Source organism: Cololabis saira, chromosome 17 (assembly GCF_033807715.1).
Source record: "Cololabis saira isolate AMF1-May2022 chromosome 17, fColSai1.1, whole genome shotgun sequence".
In the NCBI taxonomy this organism is placed as follows: domain Eukaryota; kingdom Metazoa; phylum Chordata; class Actinopteri; order Beloniformes; family Belonidae; genus Cololabis; species Cololabis saira.
The window spans coordinates 40,125,426-40,146,468 of NC_084603.1; the positions used below are offsets into that span (position 1 = coordinate 40,125,426).

Consider the following 21,043-nt stretch of genomic DNA (forward strand, 5'->3'; position numbering starts at 1 on the left):
CCCAAATGATTAATCACCATGTAAACGGAATATTCCCAATGTTTCAGTAACCGGAATATTAGCAATAACCCCAATTTTGACTGCATGTAAACGTAGTCTATGAGTCTACACATGATTTTTTAATTGTTTAAAGTCAGGAGAAGCACCACATGGGTCAGAAAATCCAAACTGGATGCGCACTAACCTGACACAGACGGTCTTCCTCAAACAGTGAAGCTGCAGCTGTCTGCTTCAATACTCAAATAGCCTCGTTTATTCCTCGTACAAGATTGCAATAATCCGTTTATCGTGTCACCGCTGCCGTTTACAGCACTTCAAGAAGTCACGGTCACTAAAAAGTCAAAAAGCAGCCAGCTCCTACCCCTGAAACAGCCGCATAGCAGCTGACATGTAGTCTAAAGAGCAGTCATGTCGGCGGTGTGAGGAGCTGCTGCTGGAGGCTGCAGGCTGGCCGGCTCACACAGACTCCCATGGTGGAGAGAACTACTCCACCACCTCCTCCACCGCCTCCTCCACCGCCTCCTCTTGTTGGTAAACACAGCAGCCTGGAGCAGCAGCAGCCATGTGACCTCTCACACACACACACACACACACACACACACACACACACACACACACACCACACACACACACACACACACACACACACACACACACACACACACACACACAGGTCAGGTTTCAAGGACTGCACAAAACCAGCAAAAAGCACAAATCTACGGAGTGAAACCGGGCCGTACGTTGCTCCGGCTGTCACTGTCCCACGGCACCTTTCAAATCTGATTTTGACTCATCAGCGTTTCGTGCCTGCGAGGATAAACATTACACTCCACGTTGATCTCCTCCTGATTAAATTCTCTCAGTTTTGAGCTGCTGAACGTTCCACAACGTCGTGGTGTCTGTTTGTTTGTTGACGAGCAGGTCACCAACAGTAGCCTCCTTGTTTTGCTTGACAGACAGATGCAAGGTTACCAAAACAACGTAAAAAGCCTTGCAGCATCACTGCAGAGGTGCTGCTGTACTACAACACATGATACATCAGCATTTGATCTGGGAAGTATTGATTATCAGAGCTTTAAAGCCACTATAAGTAAGAATTACACAGATTTTTTTATAATATTTAATTTTAAAATATTTAAAAAAAGAATATCTATCGCAGTAGTTTTTTGTCAAGATGAATTGGCACTAGCCTTAAAAAAGGTCATGTGGTGCAACCATGATTCATATTAAAATAAATTAATTTCCTTAACATCTTGACATCTTTTTTTTTACAAGTTTTCAGTATTATAAAAAAATTGTTGTTATTTTAATGGTCGCGCCACATGATATTTCATAAAATGGACATCAAACTTTGTTTGTATATTATGATGGAAAAAAAATACAAATGTGTTACAATCTTACACACTACAAGACATTTCGGAAATCATGCCAGATAGAAGAAGATTGATTTAAAAACATTTAGAGTGATTTCAAAACAAGAGTCATGGTTGGACGTCGCACCACATGATATTTTGACGCTTAAAACAACAACAAAATCCCAAATAACTAGTATTTTTTGTAAAATTCAAGTGTGACAGGTAGGTCATATATATGATATTTTTTTATCCATTTAAACCTTTTTTGAATTGAAAAAAAATCAGTTTTTCAGAAAATATAGGTGTCACGTCATTGACCCATATATATATATAAACAACCATTTTAATGCCAAATTAAACACGAAGACCCGTGTGTTTATGTAAAGAGCTACTAAAAACACCGTTGGAGATGGACCAGCCTTGTAGTGCCACATTGTTCCACTAGAGGTGATATGAATTACAGCCCTGCGCGGGACTGTTTTCTTCATCCCATTTCCATTTCTGACCATTACCACCCGCAAACTTGTGTGTTAAACTCCCACCCGCATCCGCAAAACTCGGAGACTTCGCGCCCGAACAATAATAGACATGCATTGATTTTGTGTCTTCTCCCGTCTCCGCAAGAGAAATGTCCCAACTCACGATTCAATACTGTCGCAATATGTGATAATATCACGATATTCCATATATTGTAACAAATTCCATCAATGATATAACACGATATATGTGACTGAAAAAGAAAAAATACCCATAAAAAGGAAAACGTCTGTAGCTATGCATTTATTCAATGCCAAAACTTCATAGGCTACAATGTACAAAGAAAGTGCATTTGTATATTTTCTAAATGTAAACACTGAACAGCTGGACAAATTGAAGTGCATGAAAAATAGTGCGGTGACAACCGCGTAAATCCATTATGTGTGTTGTAGTAAAATATCGATATTTGCCGTCAGTTTATTACGGTGGCCAAGACCCGCCATTGCTGAAAATTAAAGAAACGCTGCAAATAAAAATAAATGCTGCTGCAAATAAGATAAACGCTTTGCAAATAAAATAAACGTTGCAAATAAAATAAAAGCTTAGCAAATAAAATAATCGCTGCAAATAAAAACAACCGCCGCTGCAAATAAACGCCGCTGCAAATAAAAAAAAACGCCGCAAATAAACAAGCCACAACGGAAGTGAATTACCGGGGACTATTTTTGCTGATGCACCGGTGTTTTTTACATGAGAGGAGAAGAAGAAGACGAAGAGGACGTAAGTGAAAATGAAGAAATAAGAAGAGCAAGGAATAAGAAGAACAACGAACGAGAAAATAAGTGAAAAGGTTAGTGTTCAACGTCGCTACGTGTAATTTTTAATGTGTTAGGCACCGGTGCATCGGCAAAAATAGTCCCCGGTAATTCACTTCCGTTGTGGCTTTTTTATTTGTGTCGTTTTTTTATTTTATTTGCAGCGGGGTTTCTTTATATTTGCAGCATTTCTTTTATTTGCAGCAGCGTTTCTTTTTGTTTGCAGCGTTTCTTTTACTTTCTAAGCGTTTATTTTATTTGCTAAGCGTTTATTTTATTTGCAGCGGCGTTTGTTTCTGTTTGCAGCGTTACTTTTATTTTCAGCAATGGCGGGTCTCGGCCACCGTAGTTTATCTGTTATTTATTGCGACAGAGAGCGCAACAATATATTGCAATATGGATTTTTTCCCCCACCACTAGTGGCGTTACTGTACTGGTTTTCTACGTTGGCTAATAAAGCTGTGTTTGGTAGTGGGGGTGGGGGAGCGGTGCTTATTATGCACTTCCTTGTTCTGGAGGCGTCATGTTTGCACGTGTAATGGCTTTATCTGAACTTAGCAACGATCAGGTCAGACTGAAAAACCTTCAAGTGGGCGGGGCTGGCGGAGCAGGGGGAAGCGGATCTCGTGTTTTCTCTCGGCGTGAACGGCGGTCAGGGATGAATGCTCTGAGAACACACACCCCTGACCTGACCGGCTCTGTCTGCTCACTCAGGCCGCACACCAGCTGCCCCAGGAAAACCCAGAGTTCAAACGTACACACCAGCCCGGCCGGCCAACAGAACAGTCCTCAGTGAGGATAAACAGGTTGGACCGGTGCGGCGCGCTGATGCAGACAGATGTTCCCACAGCTGGCAGGGTTGCATAAGCAGATGGCCTCTGTCTCTCTGGCTGTGTTGTCACGGCCACTCACATGTCCTGCTCGGTTAATCCGGTTAGTCTCACCCACGGCCCGTCATTAGCATCTAATAAGACGGAGTCATCTGGGTTGGAAATAATGAAGCATATTGTAAATGCTGTCACACAGTCGGCGGTGAACTCTGCCTATCTCCTTCATGGTCTCATGTGGTCTTCTTGTGAGTGTTCACGTTCCGTCTTTCCACCGCTCTCTGGTGTTACACGAGGCCTCGGCATCGCCACTGTGCACACGCTCTGGCTGGTTCACACTCAGCCCCCCCTCTGGGCTCTGCTGCTCTTGGACATGTCTCCATGATATTTGGTTGGTTAAATGCAGTACTCAAGTTCTAAAAAAAAATCAGGGGGGATGGTGGATTTTATCAACCCCCCCCCTTCTCCTCCCTTTTCTCTCTTTTGTCCATGTTGCAGCATCCTTTGCCGGACACCGGAACCTGCAGTGTGGGAGTGAGGGGGGCAGGGTAACGGCCCCTTTTGGGCGGGGGAGAAGGTTCATCGCTCAAGACTCCTCTCCCTGGCCCTGCCCCTTTTCAACCTTTCCCCGACCCTGCACCCCAACCTGGGACTTGCTGATTGGGCCGGAGCTTCGGAACTGCGTGCTGGCCTGCGGTCCCCACCCCTGGTCATCCCGTTGCTGCTTCCACCTGCCTGCTGTGCCTGACCCACCAGTCTGGCCCTCGGCAGGAGGGTCCCCCCTTATGATCCTGGTCCTGCTCAAGGTTTCTTCCCTCCTAAAGGGGAGTTTTTCTTGCCACTGTTTGAATTAAGGCTTTTCTCCCACTAGGGGAGTTTTTACCTGCCATTATTTATGTAATAACTGCTCGGGGGGTCATGTTCTGGGTATGGGTCTCTGGAAAGCGTCTAGAGACAACTCTGTTGTATTAGACGCTATATAAATAAAATTGAATTGAATTGAATTGAATTGAATATCATATGGGGACAGATAATTTGTGCTGATTACAAATAATATTGAGAATTATCAGCCTGTTTTGCGTGATTTTGCGTTTTTATTTTGGTGTTTTTGTTTAAAAAATAATAGCAGTGACCAAAACAGCTGCAGAAATACTGCAGGAATGACATAGCAGCAGTTAAATGCAGCCTTCTGTAAGCTTTAAATATCCACTGGGCTTACATCAAATACATCAAAACACAACAATAAAAAACACTTTTCTGAACTTATCAATATGACTCTGTCCTTCACAGGATAAGTAACATGGATCACTGCAAAAACTCACAATCTTAACAAGAATATTTGTCTTATTTCTAGTTAAAATGTCTCATTTTACACTTAAAACAAGACAACACTTAAAAAACAACAATTTTCACCTGTTTCAAGTAGATTTTCACTTGAAATAAGTAGAAAAATCTGCCAGTGGAACAAGATTTTTTTGCTTGTAATAAGAAGATAAATCTTGTCCCACTGGCAGATTTTCCTACTTATTTCAAGTGAAAATTAACTTGAAACAGGTGAAAATTGTCAAATAAGTTATTTTTCTGGTGATGACTCTAAATGTTGAAATAGCAGTAAAACCACATTCATTGATGAAATGACATAAGGGATGGAAAGGGGGGATGGCAGTTTTACAGGGGGGATGAATTGGACCGTTTTTATTTCAGCGGGGGATGCCATCCCCCCTCAGCTCCAGTACTGGTTAAATGTTACGGGGTGAGTCCTCGGCCCCAGCACACCCCAGATACAAGCACACACACACGCACACGCACGCGCACGCGCACACGCACGCACGCACGCACGCACACACGCACGCACGCACACACACACACACACACACACACACGAGCTGTACTACCAGCGTTGAATCTGGCTTCACACAGATGTATTCAGTCATGGCAAGTGTCTATTGGCGCTTTTCCACTAGAACCTACTCAGCCCGACTCGACCCGGTTTGGTTCTTCTCCACTAGGGGTCTAAGGTGCCGAGTAGATACTTTTCTGTATCTATTCTGCCGAGGTTCTAAGCTGCTGAGTCGGCTGTATCTGACATCATCACACTACAGACCACCGATTGGTCGGGGGGTTGGAGTCAGACGTCTGAGTCAGGAGGAGGAAATCAGAGAAAGAGACTCTGACGGATTCTGGTTCATTTTATTCCAGCAGCAACAGCAGCAAAAGTCTGTTTCATGATCCAACTCTGAGGTGCAGATGTTCATAAACCTGGTGTCTGAGGAGAAAATCTAGACGGAGATAAGGAACGACCAGATCCACCAGGAGCTCTGTCTCTTCATAGCTGCTCACGACTCCAGCTGACTTTTCAGCAGCACAGAGACAAACTAACAAAAATAAATAAAAAAGCGTTGCCACACGAAGCTTCTCTGACTCTCATTTTTTAACTTGATATCGAACACAAGCCACAGACCCAGCAGCACATCTATCATCTCCTCCAGGTTCTACATCTTTAGTGTTGTTGTCTTCTTCATTTAGATTCACAATCAAATACGTCACAGCAGCTTCTCCAACCTCCTACTTCTGCTCCAGGTGCTGATTGTTATGGAACAGAAACCAGGCCGAGTTGAGTAGAGATGAGTAGGTACTAGTGGAAAAGCACCATTAGTGAGTGTTTTATGTGGAACAAATATCCTCACTGCCATGAGGCCGATGGGCCTGCGACTAGTTACTAGTCACTAGTATCAGGAGGAGGGAGAAAAGATCTTGAGAGATACATTTACAAGGACAAACCTTTAACATTTAAAAAATCATAACTTTATGAGATTAAAGTTGCAGTTTGAGAATTAAGAAACACATTTAATAAAATAAAAATAAATACTACAACAAAAAAATGTACAGGAATAAAAATATAATCTCACGTATTAAAAAAAATTGTGTAAATTTAGGAGAATAAATGGTGATGTTAGAAAATAAAGTCACAAATTTACAGGAAAAGAATTATAATGTTATAAGAATAAAGTTGTAAGTTGACAAGTATGAAAAAGTTACATTATTAAAGCATATATTTAAAGGAAAAATTTCACAAATGTACAAGAATACAATTAGAATATTATAAAAATAAAGACGAAAGCTGTAAAAGACAAAATGACACATGAAGAGTTTTTCTTGGATATATTTTTCAAGGTCCTGGTACTCATGATGATGATGATGATGCACAAAAGATGAAGATTTTCCTCATTTGTTGATCCAAAAAGTATAAATTCCTTCAGGCTTCTCCACATCACACAGTCACATATTAATTTACTCTCATATGGGTTTTCCCTTGTAAAATTGTGACTCTTTAATACTTTTACTTTTAAATATTAGTATGTCTTCCTTATAAAACTATGACTTGATTAACACAATATTATATCAATAGTACTCATAATATTGATACTTTATTCTTGTAAGATTGCATCTTAATTCTTCCATTGTGTTCCTAAAACAACATCACAAGGAGCCCCAGAAACCTAACAAGAGGTGGTAGTAACGAGTTTCATTCACTCCGTTACATTTACTTGAGTAAGTTTTGGGAAATGTTGTACTTTTAGGAGTAGTTTTGAATCACTATACTTTTTACTTTTACTTGAGTAGATTTGTGAAGGAGAAACTGTTCCTCTTACTCCGCTACATTAGGCTACGTTGAGCTGTTACTTTTCTTTTATCCCTTTTATCCGCGTACGCGTCAATCTCATGACATCACTGGGTGATTCTTTGGGAAAAATGTTTGTTTTTGCATGTTTTGTCACATTATACACAGACTCAAACACACACAGTTTCTATGAGTTCATGTTTGTTCTAGTTCTACCTGGTTAAAAAAGAAAAGTACAAAGGTTGGAAATTTTGTGCTACTTGTGCTTAATTTATTTTTTTATTCTGTTATTATTTTCTTTATTTTATTATTTAAAGTACTTGAATTTACTTTAAGATTATTTTAATTTAAGCTATTTTTTATGAATTTTAATTCATTTTATTGATATAATTTGCCTGAAGATGATTATTTTGTACTTTTGTCTGTTTGAATGGTTGTGTTAAAAGAATAAATCAGACGTTACTCAACAGTTACTCAGTACTTGAGTATTTTTTTCACCAAGTACTTTTTTACTTTTACTCAAGTAATTATTTGGATACTTTTTACTTCTACTTGAGTCATATTATTCTGAAGTAACAGTACTTTTACTTGAGTACAGTTTTTGGCTCCTCTACCCACCTCTGAACCTAATATACTCATACAGGCTTTAAAGCACATGAACTCAGATTTAACTGAAACAAAAACTGGCGATTCAATAAAAAGCAGAAAAGCTTAGCTTAGCTCAGCTGGAAAAACCAGAAACCAGAATGAGAAGGAGCCACTGTGTTTCCTGGGAAGGTGATTACATGAGTGTATGTAGCGGAGAGCAGGTGGTCATCTGGAAAGCTGAGACAAGACGAGGGCAAGCGAGGATAACCGAGACAAATAACGAGCGACAGCAGCTGAGAGAACAGCGTTTGTACCAAATACCTACCGTATTTGCAGGGTACAAAGTCCTACAGGAGCCAACTCTGACCCCACGACACGTTCCCACGCAATCCGGCCTGAGCTCTGACGTTTCTACATCTCGTCTGTAAACACGGATAACTGCTCAAACACCAGCTGACTGGACCGGGCCTGTAGGCCTGGAGAGGTTTAGCTGGAATGTGGAGGGACCTGGCTGCTGATTAAGGCCCCGTATACACGTAGCAAAAACTGTGACGTTTTCATGCGTTTTGGCTGTTCGTTTACACGAAAACGAAGTTCAAAGTCACCAAAAACAATCATTTCTGAAAGCTCTGGCCACAGAAACGTCACCACACTGCAAAACTTAAAATCTTAACAAGAATATTTGTCTTATTTCTAGTTAAAATGTTTTATTTTTAGTAAAAAAAAATCTCATTACACTTAAAACAAGACTCATCACTGGAAAAAAGTGAAAATGTACTTGAAACAGGTGAAAATTGTTAAATAACAAGTTATTTATGTGGTGATGACTTGTTTTAAGTGTAATGAAATTTTTTGACTAAAAATGAGACATTTTAATATTTCTGGTAAGATTTTTTTGGGCTCTAGTGGCCCTTTATTGAGATGCAGACTGGAAAGGGGTAGAGAGAGAGAACGGGGAAGACACGCAGCAAAGGTGCGCAGGCTGGATTGGAACCTGCGACCGCTGCAGGAGGACTGTAGCCTCAGTGTATGAGCCGCCTCTTAACCCACTGCGCCACCGAGCGGCCATATTTCTGGTAAGATTTTAAGTTTTTGCAGTGCAGCGTCATGAGTGCGACCTGTGTTTACAATTTGTTTGGCCACCGTCAATATTTTCTTGTATTTTACCTGTTTTATATTCTAAAGTCACACTTAAAAGTAACTCCACTTCTCTGTCACTCCAAACCAAAGACTCTGGTTCATCTTGGAAGTAACTGGAAGTTACTCGTGTCATTTGTTGATGTTTTTCTCCAGAATTCCGATTGGCTAGCATGACTTTTTTTGCTGGAAGAGTTCAGAACTTTAAAGACGACCCGTGATGAGCCACTCATGTTACGCTTGAAGTATAAATCCGTCTAGATTTGAGTCTCATGTTGAAGTCCAGGAGCTGGTTGACTAAACCAGCTGATGCTGCATCACTGTCATAGTTTCACTTCCTCAGTGATGCACCTGAATGTTTTGTGATTTTAAGCGTCTTTGAGATCTTTTAAATCTTTTATTATTATTATTATTATTATTATTATTATTATTAATATTATTATTATTATTATTATTATTATTATTAGATACTGTTTCGGACACCTAAGACATGGAGGGACGGAGTTGATCACAGTGAATCTGAGGTCATGGTACCAAAGCTCCAGGTTCTGCTCCAGGTTCTGCTCCAGCACATGCACGCCTCATTCACTGAGAGGTATGATGATGATTCGTAGCTAAAACATTGTCAGAAAACATTTAAAAGCATAATATGACTGCTTTAACAGTCGCTTATGTAATTATGAGTTAAAGACTTGGTGTTTTTTAGCGTGTTTTCATGTGCACACTGGCTTCAGCTGGAAGAGACACTGAAAGATGCCAAAAAATGAAAATGCTCCTCAAGAGAGCAATCGTAGAACATTCCTCCAGCATTGTGAAGCATCGCTAGATAGATGGAGGTTATATCCTCTGATTTAAAAAAGAAAATGATCGTCTCTCTGACTGGTGGTGTACAGATAGCAGCCAGAGGACAAGCAGATGGTCAGGGACGATGAGGAGGCGAAGGATCTCTAATGGTCTCCTCATGGCCTCGGGGCTAAAACAGAGTGCAGAGCCATGAATAATTCAGAATATTTTGGACAATGTGGACTTGTTTTGTTGAGTGTCAAGTCTAAGCAGGTTATGCTACAGTACGTACAGCTTCTGTGTAAAGGTGAGGAGAACATGTTCATGTGACTGATGACTCAGTCAAGGTGGCTCCTTTTTACGTGGTTGCAGGATCGTTACTGTTGCCCGTTACCATCACCGTTACTCGTCTGAACGCACAGCCCTTCCTGAGGTTTTTGGTTTTTGCAAATAGCTACTTATAGCTACTACTTGAAAGGCTGAATTCTGGTTCTGCATTAAACCTACTCCGTAGGGTACGCGGCTACGCGGGAGTCTCTCCGTAGCCTACGTCGTAGTCTGACCTGCACCTCCCAAAAAATGGAACTACGTGTCGAGGCGACGCAGACCCAACACAGACCGAGAGGGCTGTGATTGGTTCGCTTGGTAGCAACGCATTTCTGGTTCCGGTTCGTGAAGCAGTCGTGAACTTTCAGCGCTCTTTTCTTCATGTGTGTCTGATTTTTTCTTTTTTTTTTTTTTCTTTTTTGCACAACAGTTGTTCTTATCTCTTTGATTCACCGTGACCGGAAAAACCGGAAACTAAACAAAGTATCAACTAGTGCTCTGGGGGGGTTTTGCACCGCGGCGAAATGGAGTGACGGAGAAGTCCGAAGGATTCACAACGACGTCACGGCAATGGCGTAGGCTCTCTGCGTTGGTTTAACGCAGAACCATAAATCAGGCTATCCTCTCACTAGTCTGCTGCACTGCATAACAAGTCAAAAGTCAATTCCCACTGTATTTATGAACGTCTCCATCTCTACAGAGGTCACACAAGCCACTACTCATTCCTGAGACAATTCAGACCCATGGACCCCCCTCAACTCAGCTTCAGACATGCATTTGGTTCTGACTCGAGGTTCTTCCATCTGACTGCTTGGGGTATATGATCTGAAGTATATCGTGACCCCATATTATTGATGGATTTGTAAACTAACAGCAACGCTGGCATTTTGAATGAATAGAAGTTGTCATATACTCTCTTTTTGGAAAACTAGACCAGCTTTTCTAAATCTGGTCCGGACATGATGTATTTGTTTGGTATAAGCACTGACAGAGTAAGTCAAATGGACCATACCCATTTGGTGAAAGAGTGAAGTAAATAAGAGCATCATCTGCATAGTTGTGACAAGCACATTTGTGGCGATTGTGATGAGACCTGGAGGAAACATATACTGTAAAGTTTGAATGACAGTGGTTCAACAGTTGACCCGTGGATGATGCCACAGGTCACAAGGATACACTTAGATTCATGTCCATCCATAGACACAAAAAAGTCCCTGTCTCAGAGTTATTATTTCTACCAACTGAGTACTGTACTTGATAACCCCATCCAGTTTTCCAGTCTGTCAAGAAGGATTTTATAGTCCACAATATCAAAGACTGGACTAATGTCAAGCAGTTATAGAACTGATGTAAAACTCTGAATTTCCCTGTAAATGCAAACAATATTGAACCAAGAAGAATCGGCCAATAAAGGACAGATCAGCAGAGACTAGTGGAACTGGTAAGACGGGATTTCATCAGAGTGGTAACAAAGAGGCCAAAGATAACCATGACACAATATCTAGAGAGGTTTGAGTTTCTTAAAGATGAAAACAAAAATACATATTTACAGTTCATCAAAATATATGTGGAAGAGGTACTCTGGTCCGACAAGGCTGAAACCTCTACCGTATTAACACTACCTCAGTGAAATGGACAGAGCTGGGTAGAGGAGCCAAAAATTGTACTCAAGTAAAAGTACTGTTACTTCAGAATAATATGACTCAAGTAGAAGTAAAAAGTAGTCATCCAAATAATTACTAGAGTGAAAATAAAAAAGTACTTGGTGAAAAAACTACTCAAGTACTGAGTAACTGTTGAGTAACGTCTGATTTATTTTTTTAACACAACCATTCAAACAGACAAAAGTACAAAATAATCATCTTCAGGCTAATTATATCAATACAATAATAAAATAAAAAAAAAATAGCTTAAATTAAAATAATCTTAAAGTAAATTCAAGTACTTTAATAAATAATAAAATAAATAAAATAACAGAATAAAAAAATAAATTAAGCACAAGTAGCACAACATTTCCAGCCTTTGTACTTTTCTTTTTTAACCAGCAGAACTAGAACAAACATGAACTCATAGAAACTCTGTGTGTGTTTGAGTCTGTGTAAATGTGACAAAACATGCAAAAACTAACATTTTTCCCAAAGAATCACTCAGTGATGTCATGAGATTGACGCGTACGCGGATAAAAGGGATAAAAGAAAAGTAACAGCTCAACGTAGCCTAATGTAGCGGAGTAAGAGGAACAGTTTCTTCTTCACAAATCTACTCAAGTAAAAGTAAAAAGTATAGTGATTCAAAACTACTCCTAAAAGTACAACATTTCCCAAAACTTGCTCAAGTAAATGTAACGGAGTAAATGTAACTCGTTACTACCACCTCAGTGAAATAGAGGTGGCAGTATCATGGCACCAAATACAGGCACATTAATGTTCAAGGTATCAAGGTATCAAGGAGAAGATTGCAAGTGAGACGAGGCTCTTTTTTCATCACGACAGGAGCCCAATCATACTGTTAACACAACTGTGGGATAGTTTAAAAAGATGAATTGAAACATTTAGAAATGGTTTTGTCAAAGCCTTGACCACCGGTCCTACCGAGCGACAAATAAAGGATGTTGAATACTGGCAGTTTGTTTTGAGAAATGGTAGAAAGAGGGTTAGATGAGCAAAACCTGTGGAAACAACAGCCCAGTGCCCAACAGACCTGCAGGTGCCACTAAAGGCTGCATACAGTAATACCTACACACACTCAAGTTTGATCTGTTTTTGTTTTATTTCTTGTTTGGTTCACAATTGAAAAAATAGGATGGGGATCAGTGGTTACAAATTCTGGATGGATGTTAGTCCGACAAAGTGCTGAGTGTGCATGACTAATAAGAACACAATGTCCAGGTAAATGCAGGCTGTAGGAGGCAACTCTATGAATACTGTTTTCATACATGCACACGGGGTTTGTAGATTGTGATAAATTGTCTTCCTGCAGCAGCCACAGGATGTTATTCATTAAACCCACAGGTGACAGCAGTGACAGCCGCTGCCATGACACTGTCGTGATGAATAAATGGAGCATTTAAACATCTGCGGAGGACTGAATGAGATTATCAGCAGTCTGTTCTGTGCAGTTACGCAGGTGAAAGCCAATGAAGGAATAATTTGGATTAAATGATGCATGTGGCGGTTGTGCTGCTACTGCTGCTGCTCATTATGAATGTATGCAACTGCAGCAGGCTGTTCCCAACACAGGAACAACGTGAGGAGCTGTTCATTGGTTCCCACTGAGCTTCCAGTCTGGAGGAGCCGTTACACAAAATGATCAAAGGTCCACCCATCAAGTGGTCAAATAAGCAGAGGTGTCTTCAGTATTCACATTCATTACTCAGGTAGAAGTATAGATACTAGAGTTTAAAAATACTCCTGTAGAAGTTGAAGTATCATCAAGTTTTTACTCAAGTAAAAGTATAAAGGTACTGGTTTCAAAACTACTTAAAGTATAAAAGTAAAAGTAATGTAAGGGGGAAAAAAGCCATTAAGGACAAAGGCCATTGAAAATGAATGTATCTTAGTATAATGCAAGTATATTAAAGAAGCATATATGTGTACTATTGAGCATTAACATGTGTTTCAGAGAGCAGCAGATATGATGACTAGTTGCCTATAAGTATTGTAATGGTGCAAAAAGTCAAACTTCATGTTCATGTTATCATTTATCCTAACCTTTATTGGAATGTACATCCAAGTTTAGTTGCAGGAATCTGAGGGAACGGATGTAAGAACAAAACTGGACAAGAACATCTGAAACAACCACAACCAAATTCACTCTATCCGGATGGAGCAATTTAACTGGATAGTTTTTATTTAAAGGCCCAAATGAAATAGAGTAACGAGGCTGTTTTTAAAATGTAAGGAGTAAAAAGTACAGATAATTGCGTGAAAATGTAAGGAGTAAAAGTAAAAAGTCGTCTGAAAAATAATTACTCCAGTGAAGTATAGATAACCAAAATTTCTACTTAAGTAAGGTAACAAAGTATTTGTACTTCGTTACTTGACACCTCTGCAAATAAGGCACCACAGAATGTGAGTTTTAGATCAGAAAAAGTTAGCACGCGATGTAAAAGTTGCACGAGTCATCCGGAGGTTTGAATCTACTGCTCCTCCAAAAAATGACCTCCAGAGTCAGACATCCCTCAGACATGGCTCCACATTGTGGAGCCATGTCTGACCACACACTCCTCTCCCTGGCCCTGCCCCTTTTCAACTTTTCCCCGACCCTGCACCCCAACCTGGGACTTGCTGATTGGGCCGGAGCTTCGGGAGCTGCGTGCTGGCCTGCGGTCCCCACCCCCGGTCATCCCGTTGCTGCTTCCACCTGCCTGCTGTGCTGTTGCCGTCCCTGACCCACCAGTCTGGCCCTCGGCAGGAGGGTCCCCCCTTATGAGCCTGGTCCTGCTCAAGGTTTCTTCCCTCCTAAAGGGGAGTTTTTCCTTGCCACTGTTTGGCTTAAGGTTTTTCTCCCACTAGGGGAGTTTTTACCTGCCATTGTTTATGTAATAACTGCTCGGGGGTTCATGTTCATGTTCTGGGTCTCTGGAAAGTGTCTAGAGACAACTTTTGTTGTATTAGACGCTATATAAATAAAATTGAATTGAATTGAATTGTTGTTGTGGGAATTAAAAGTAGACATTTATTTTATTTAAAGTAAAAGTTAGAGAAGAGAAATATGGTGTGCCTCCAGTGTTTCTCAATCCTGGTCCTCGTGGGCCCCTGTCCTGCATGTTTGAGATGCTACCCTGCTTCAGCACACCGTGATAAAAGTACCTGTATCATCAACAGAACTGTGCAGACCTTGGTGACAAGCTAATGATGACCTTTAATTAGAATCAGGTGTGTTGGTGCATGTGAATGTTGAAGTCTCCCAGCAGTATAACATTAGGTGAGAAAGTGGAAAGGTGTGTGAACAGAGCAGCAAAGACATCAAACCATTATGTGATGTGGGGGTCAGTACACAGTTCCATATTTTGTGCTGCTGCTTCTTCTTCATTATTTCCAAAACATGTAGAAAGAAGTCCTGCTATGTCACTAAAAAGTACTGTTGATCAAGGTTCATGAGGTCTAACTCACATAAGATTAGCATTATTTGCTCTGTTGCTATGATTGAGCAATAGATAAGAAGTAAACAAAAGCAGACTGAGCACTGCCCCCTAGTGTTTGGTGGTGTAATTACAGAGGGACAAGAGCAACAATGTAAAGAGGGCTAAAGATAAAGCTTTTGTCATGATGACAGATCATTAGATTAACATAGAAGGCTGCTGTGGAGTTCAAACGTTGTAGTTGGTGCTGAACTCAAACAGTCAAAAGCTCTTCTCTTAACTATTACAAGTTACAGAAGGTTTAATAATCAGGGGTGCACACAAGCCGGGCCTCGAGGGCCAGTCTACTGCACGTTTTAGATGTTTCCCTGCCTCAACACAACCCTGATCGACAAGGCTGCGTCACCAACAGAGTTGTGTAAACCTTGATGACATGTTGATGACGACCAGTGATTAGAATCAGGTGTGTTGAAGACAGGGAAACATCTAAAACGTGCAGTAGACTAGCCCTCGAGTACCGGCTTGTGTGCACCCCTGATTATTAATAATCCTTCACTAATAAACTGTAACTGCGTTGTCACCAGTGAACTTGTAGGTCTGAGTTAAGAGGATAAGAGAAGCAGATATCAATCACCTACATGTAATACATAACATAACAAGCTACTTTGGATGTGGATAAACAGGTTTTGTAGTAATATTATGTCTGTAAAGAGTAAAGAGTGTAACTAACTCTGAGATGTGACAGGGTTAATATCAGAGCTGAAAAAAGTGTGAATGAAATATAATTTAGCTAATGACAAATGAAGGTTTGAACTGTAATGTCTTCTGGTTTTCATGCTTTTTCTTTGCTAACACTGAAAATGACAACGTTGAATCCCAATTGACTCATTTATTTTATTCTGATTTCACTTTGTAACAAATGGGACTGTGAAAATGGTGATGACAATATATCTTCATTTAACTCTTCAACAACTGGAAAATAAAATAAAATGTCATATGAACAATTAATGATATCTTGGTTGATCCTCCATACCCCCCCCCCCCCCCCCCCAAAACGACTAAACCGAAAAATAAAAAAAACAGCACATCATAAACCTCATAAAGCTTTTCCATCAGTGTGTGCATGTAGCGCTCATGTAAACTCATATCCAGCTTGTTCAGAGGAGTTCTGGTTTCTGTCAGGTAGAAGCACCTGAATGCATCACAACACTGGTTTATTGGTTTTATGAGGTAAAAACTTACCTCATCTGAGACTTTCAGTCACAACGATCTCCTCACAAAAAGCATAGATCCATCCTCCAAAGGTGTCCATATATTCCCACCTTTCAAATGAACCCTAAAAGCCAAATCCAGCTGCTTGCAGAGGACGGCTGCAGCCAGCATAACTCTGTATAACTCCGTGTCTGAGAGCCCTCCGTCCGCCTCCAGCCTTTTGTCTTCCTCAGCCACGTACAGTACTGCTGGCTGTTCAACCAGCACAGGTCCCCGTGTGTGAGTTTGTTTGTTGAAATGACCGCTGGACTTCCTTCAATTCTTTCCCAACTTAGTTTTCCTGCCTGTGTTGGCTGAATTGGGCTAAATTTAGGGCCCACACAAGGTGAAGTGGAAAAAAAGCACAAGCAGGAAACGTATGACAATGTGCTTGTGCGCATGTTCGTGTTTGTTTCTGCACGTTTTCCCGCAGCAGATCCCAGAAACCCTCACAATAGCAGAGTTTAGTAAGTGTAATACGGTGCTGCATGCTGGATGCGTTTAGGTGTTCTGGTGTTCTTGTTTTTTAAGTTTGTCTGGCCATGAAAACGGGCCGACGGGGTGGAGGCCGTACATGTGTGCTCTCCGGCATTGTTGGTGGAGGGTCAACCCATCCCTTATTCCACTCTGATGACGTCGGGTACGATGTTTTGTCTCTGGGCTTCTAAAAATGTCTACCCAAACAAAAGCAGTGACAGCACATCCTGCTGCACGGCTGGGCCAGAACAATTCCCCTCCGACTGTTATTGTCTCTGCGAGGACTGGACGTTGGACGCCTGAGATTAGTGCTCATTCCCTGCAGGGTCAAACCCTGATGAGCAGTTTCAGATCCCGTAATGGAGAAACATATATCTTTACAGAGACTGTGTGCATGTGTATGTGTGTGTGCACGTGTATAAAAACATAATGATCATCATATTGTCGTGGGTCTTAGATTTAGCACCTGAAGTGAGTGGAAGCAGGCGTGAACGCCAGACACCCCTTGCTTCTTCTGCAGGACTTCATCCAGCTGCTGATAATTATCAGTCCTTGATTTTTGATTTGATTTGAATTTGTCTCAAACTTGCACAAGCATAAAACAAACGGTATATATAATAATGTAAAAAAATAGCACATTACGATGAAGTGCAAGTTCGAGAAGGAGTTGAAAGAAGCAAAGCTTATCAAGTTCAGCCCCCCTTTATATTGTCATATAGTATATAATACAATTATATATAAAATACAATTACATATAAAATACAATTACATATACATACATATATATGTATATATACATACATATATATATATGTGTGTGTGTGTGTGTGTTTTATTTTTTTTTTACTTTTTTGTATTCTTTTTTTTTAACATGCATGTTCGAAGTAAAAATCTTCAAATTCAAATTCAAAATTCAAAAAAAGGTTTATTCACAAGCTGCAAACGTTCAAGCTATCTGATGCTGCAGCACATTTACCCAGAAGGTCAGACTGCACAATGGGAGCTCACGGTCCCGGGGGAGGACTCTTTAGAAAGAGGCTTACAAACCTCCCAAGCCGAGCTGTAAACAACAAGCAACAGATGCTAAACAACACAGCTGGAACTCATGTTCTGGTCTCTGGAAAGATCCTAGTGACAACTCCTGTTGTAATAGACGATATTTTAATAAAATGGAATTAAACTGAAAAGTCTTTGAACAAAGATGGGGTTTAAAGAAAATCTCCATTTTGCTAACAGATGAATCCAACAATCATTTAAATGTCTGAAAATCAATGTTTCTCAGAGAAACAGAGATATATTTTCTTCTTCAGCATTCAGAATATATTAAAACTATTCAGCGTGTAAAGGACAAATGTGAGACCTGTGGTACCTCAGACGACCCTGCATCAGGATCCATCCCTGATCAGCAGCTGAGTGACTACACGCTCACAGATTCCTGAGAGACTCTGCAGCACAGACACATTCACAAACACTTCTTAATGCCTTATGTCCAGCCTATCCATCAACATCTCCGGACTCAGAGGCATCTGTGATGGACCATCACACAGTGGAAATGTTTACGGTGCTCGGATCCAGATCTGTTCTGGAAGTAGTGGGTGCTATGTACCACCCGCACCTGCAACGTGTCTGTTCCACTCACGCCCGCATCCGCAAAACACTGAGAATTCATGCCCGCACAATAATGGAGATGCATTGATTTTGTGTCTTCTCCCGTCCCGCAAGAGAAATGTCCTACACAAATCTAACATGATCATTGTGGAGCTTGATGGATAACTGACAGTTCATAGCGGCTAACCGGACTGTAACAATGGGATTGTTTATGTTCTTCTTCTTCTTCTCTGTTTTATTGGCGGATCACAACCAACTTTAAGGAGCATACCACCACCTACTGTACAAGAGTGTGTAACATCATTTCATTTAGCCTGTTTTTTAAATTCAATTTGATTGTTTATGTTGTTTCACACGGACGGCTTCAGGTGAAGCACCGCACATGCTCAGTTGATGTTCCTGCGATGAGACTAAAGCGCGGAGGAAAGACCGGCCGGCTGAGTTTTGTTTAAAATTGAATTTCTGTTGCAAATAAAATCTGTCTTCTAATTCATTGCATTTTTCATTGCATTTTTAGCGCAGTTATTTTAGTGGTAGAAGTATTGGATCGGTACTCGGTATCGGCGAGTACACAAATTAAAATACTCGTACTCGTACTCGGTGTGAAAAAAAATGGTATCGGGACATCCCTAGTTCTTTTCCATGTCATTGATTTCCATCTTGTTGCTAGAGTACATCCCAATCCCACAGGGTTGTTTTTAGCCGCCTGCAGCAAAATTCAAACCGCCTGCTCCCGCCAGAGATGCGCTGGGTCCCGCGGGACCCAATCCCAATGCAGCCCTCTACTCCGGACCAACATGACCAAGCACCTGGTGCTGGTGGTGTGGAGTCGGATTAGTGCCAGAAGGCTTTTTAACTTTACTGAGTCAAAGTTGTTGACGCCTCCTTCTGGACCGTGTCTCCAGAGAAATACCAGTCACAGTAAAGTCAGAGTTAGCAGCTGAGTACTCAAGTCCAATCCTCCGAATAACTGGTCAACAGCCATCAGCCGGGTCACGTCTTTGCTTCAGAACTCAAATTACACTCATGACATGTTGTTTGTGATCAATGCAGAACCCACAATCCACCACAGCCAGACAGAACAGCAGGCTGGTCTTCCTTCATTACTGACCGTGAGCAGGCGCGTCCGGCCGTGTTTCAGGAGGAACCGACCCGCCTGTGGTCCCGGTCCACATCGCTGCCCGGGTCCTAGATCCTGCTGCACCAGCCGGTCCAAGGAACCCACGCTGCTCAGGTTAACTGCCCGGTAACTCCAGCTAACACCGTCCCAGCCTCACACACACACACATGCACACACGCACACGCACACACACGCACACACACACATGCACACACCCACACACCCACACACACACGCACACACGCACACATACACACTCACAGACTATTAATAGAGTGAGTTGACTGGAAACAAGGCCGCGGTGCCAGTCAGCTCTGTGGACGTCTGTGCGTGACCTTGTTACAGGAGAATCAGACAAACCCACACCAGTCTGTACTTGAGACCAGAACAGTTTCCTCTGTGTTTCCTCGTGTAATCCAGCTGAAGCTTTTACTCCTGCACTGGTTGGTGCAGAATCATGGCTGCAACACAACCAGACTGGCTTGTGTCCAGACACACGTTGCAGGTCCAGGTCCTGTCTGAGGAACTGGGATCAGCTGGACGCCGTGGTGTACCTGTGACGTACCAGTGGGATACCTGTGGCGTACCAGTGGGATACCTGTGGCATACCAGTTGGGTACCTGTGGTGTACCTGTGGCGTACCTGTGGTGTACCTGTGGTGTACCTGTGGCGTACCAGTGGGATACCTGTGGCGTACCAGTGGGGTACCTGTGGTGTACCTGTGGTGTACCTGTGGTGTACCCGTGGTGTATCTGTGGTGTACCTGTGGAGTACCAGTGGTGTACCCGTGGTGTATCTGTGGTGTACCTGTGGGGTACCTGTGGCGTACCTGTGGCGTACCTGTGGCGTACCTGTGGGGTACCTGTGGTGTACCTGTGGTGTACCTGTGGGGTACCTGTGGTGTACCTGTGGGGTACCTGTGGTGTACCTGTGGGGTACCTGTGGTGTACCTGTGGGGTACCTGTGGCGTACCTGTGGAGTACCAGTGGGGTACCTGTGGTGTATCTGTGGCGTACCTGTGGCGTACTCTGGCGGCAGTGTTCTGGATCAGCTGCAGCTGACTGATAGATTTCTTATTAAGGCCTGTAAAGATGCCATTGCAATAATCCAACCTATTGAAAATGAATGCATGAATAAGTTTTTCCATGTCTCGTTTAGACAAAATCCCTTTAATTCTAGCAATGTTTTTTAGGTGGTAATAGGCAGATTTAGGGATAGATGGCTGTTGAAGTTCAGGTCTGAGTCAATACAGTAATAACACCAAGATTTCTGGCTTGATTTGTAGCTGTCAATGACATGGAGCCAAGGTGAGCGCTAATCTTTTCCCTTTCATTTTTAGGGCCAAAAATGATCACCTCTGTCTTTTCTGCATTTAGCTGGAGAAAATTCTGGCACATCCACTCATTTATTTGGTGAATACAGTTACATGTATGTTCCATAATCTGAGCTAGGGGTAGATGTTGAATAGAAGCGGTCCGAGAATAGATCCTTGAGGAACCCCACATGTGATCTTGGTTCTCTTAGACTCATGTTTTCCTATTGACACAAAAAAGGCCCTGTCTTGTAAGTAAGA

The 21,043-nt window shown here is 41.7% G+C and overlaps 1 protein-coding gene across 4 annotated transcripts in view; it reads right to left on the reverse strand.

Moving 5' to 3' along the window:
• rasgrp3 (RAS guanyl releasing protein 3 (calcium and DAG-regulated)) overlaps positions 1-19,603 on the reverse strand; it is a 115,853-nt gene extending 96,250 nt beyond the window's left edge. For 2 of the 4 annotated variants that reach the window (XM_061745333.1, XM_061745337.1), the window contains exon 1: positions 19,462-19,603. The gene's annotated coding sequence lies outside the window, so the exon portion shown is untranslated. Of the gene's footprint in view, positions 1-184; positions 310-16,256; positions 16,458-19,461 lie in introns of those variants that run through there. The other 2 variants (XM_061745334.1, XM_061745335.1) reach the window with 2 other exon arrangements.
• Positions 19,604-21,043: the final 1,440 nt, after the last annotated feature.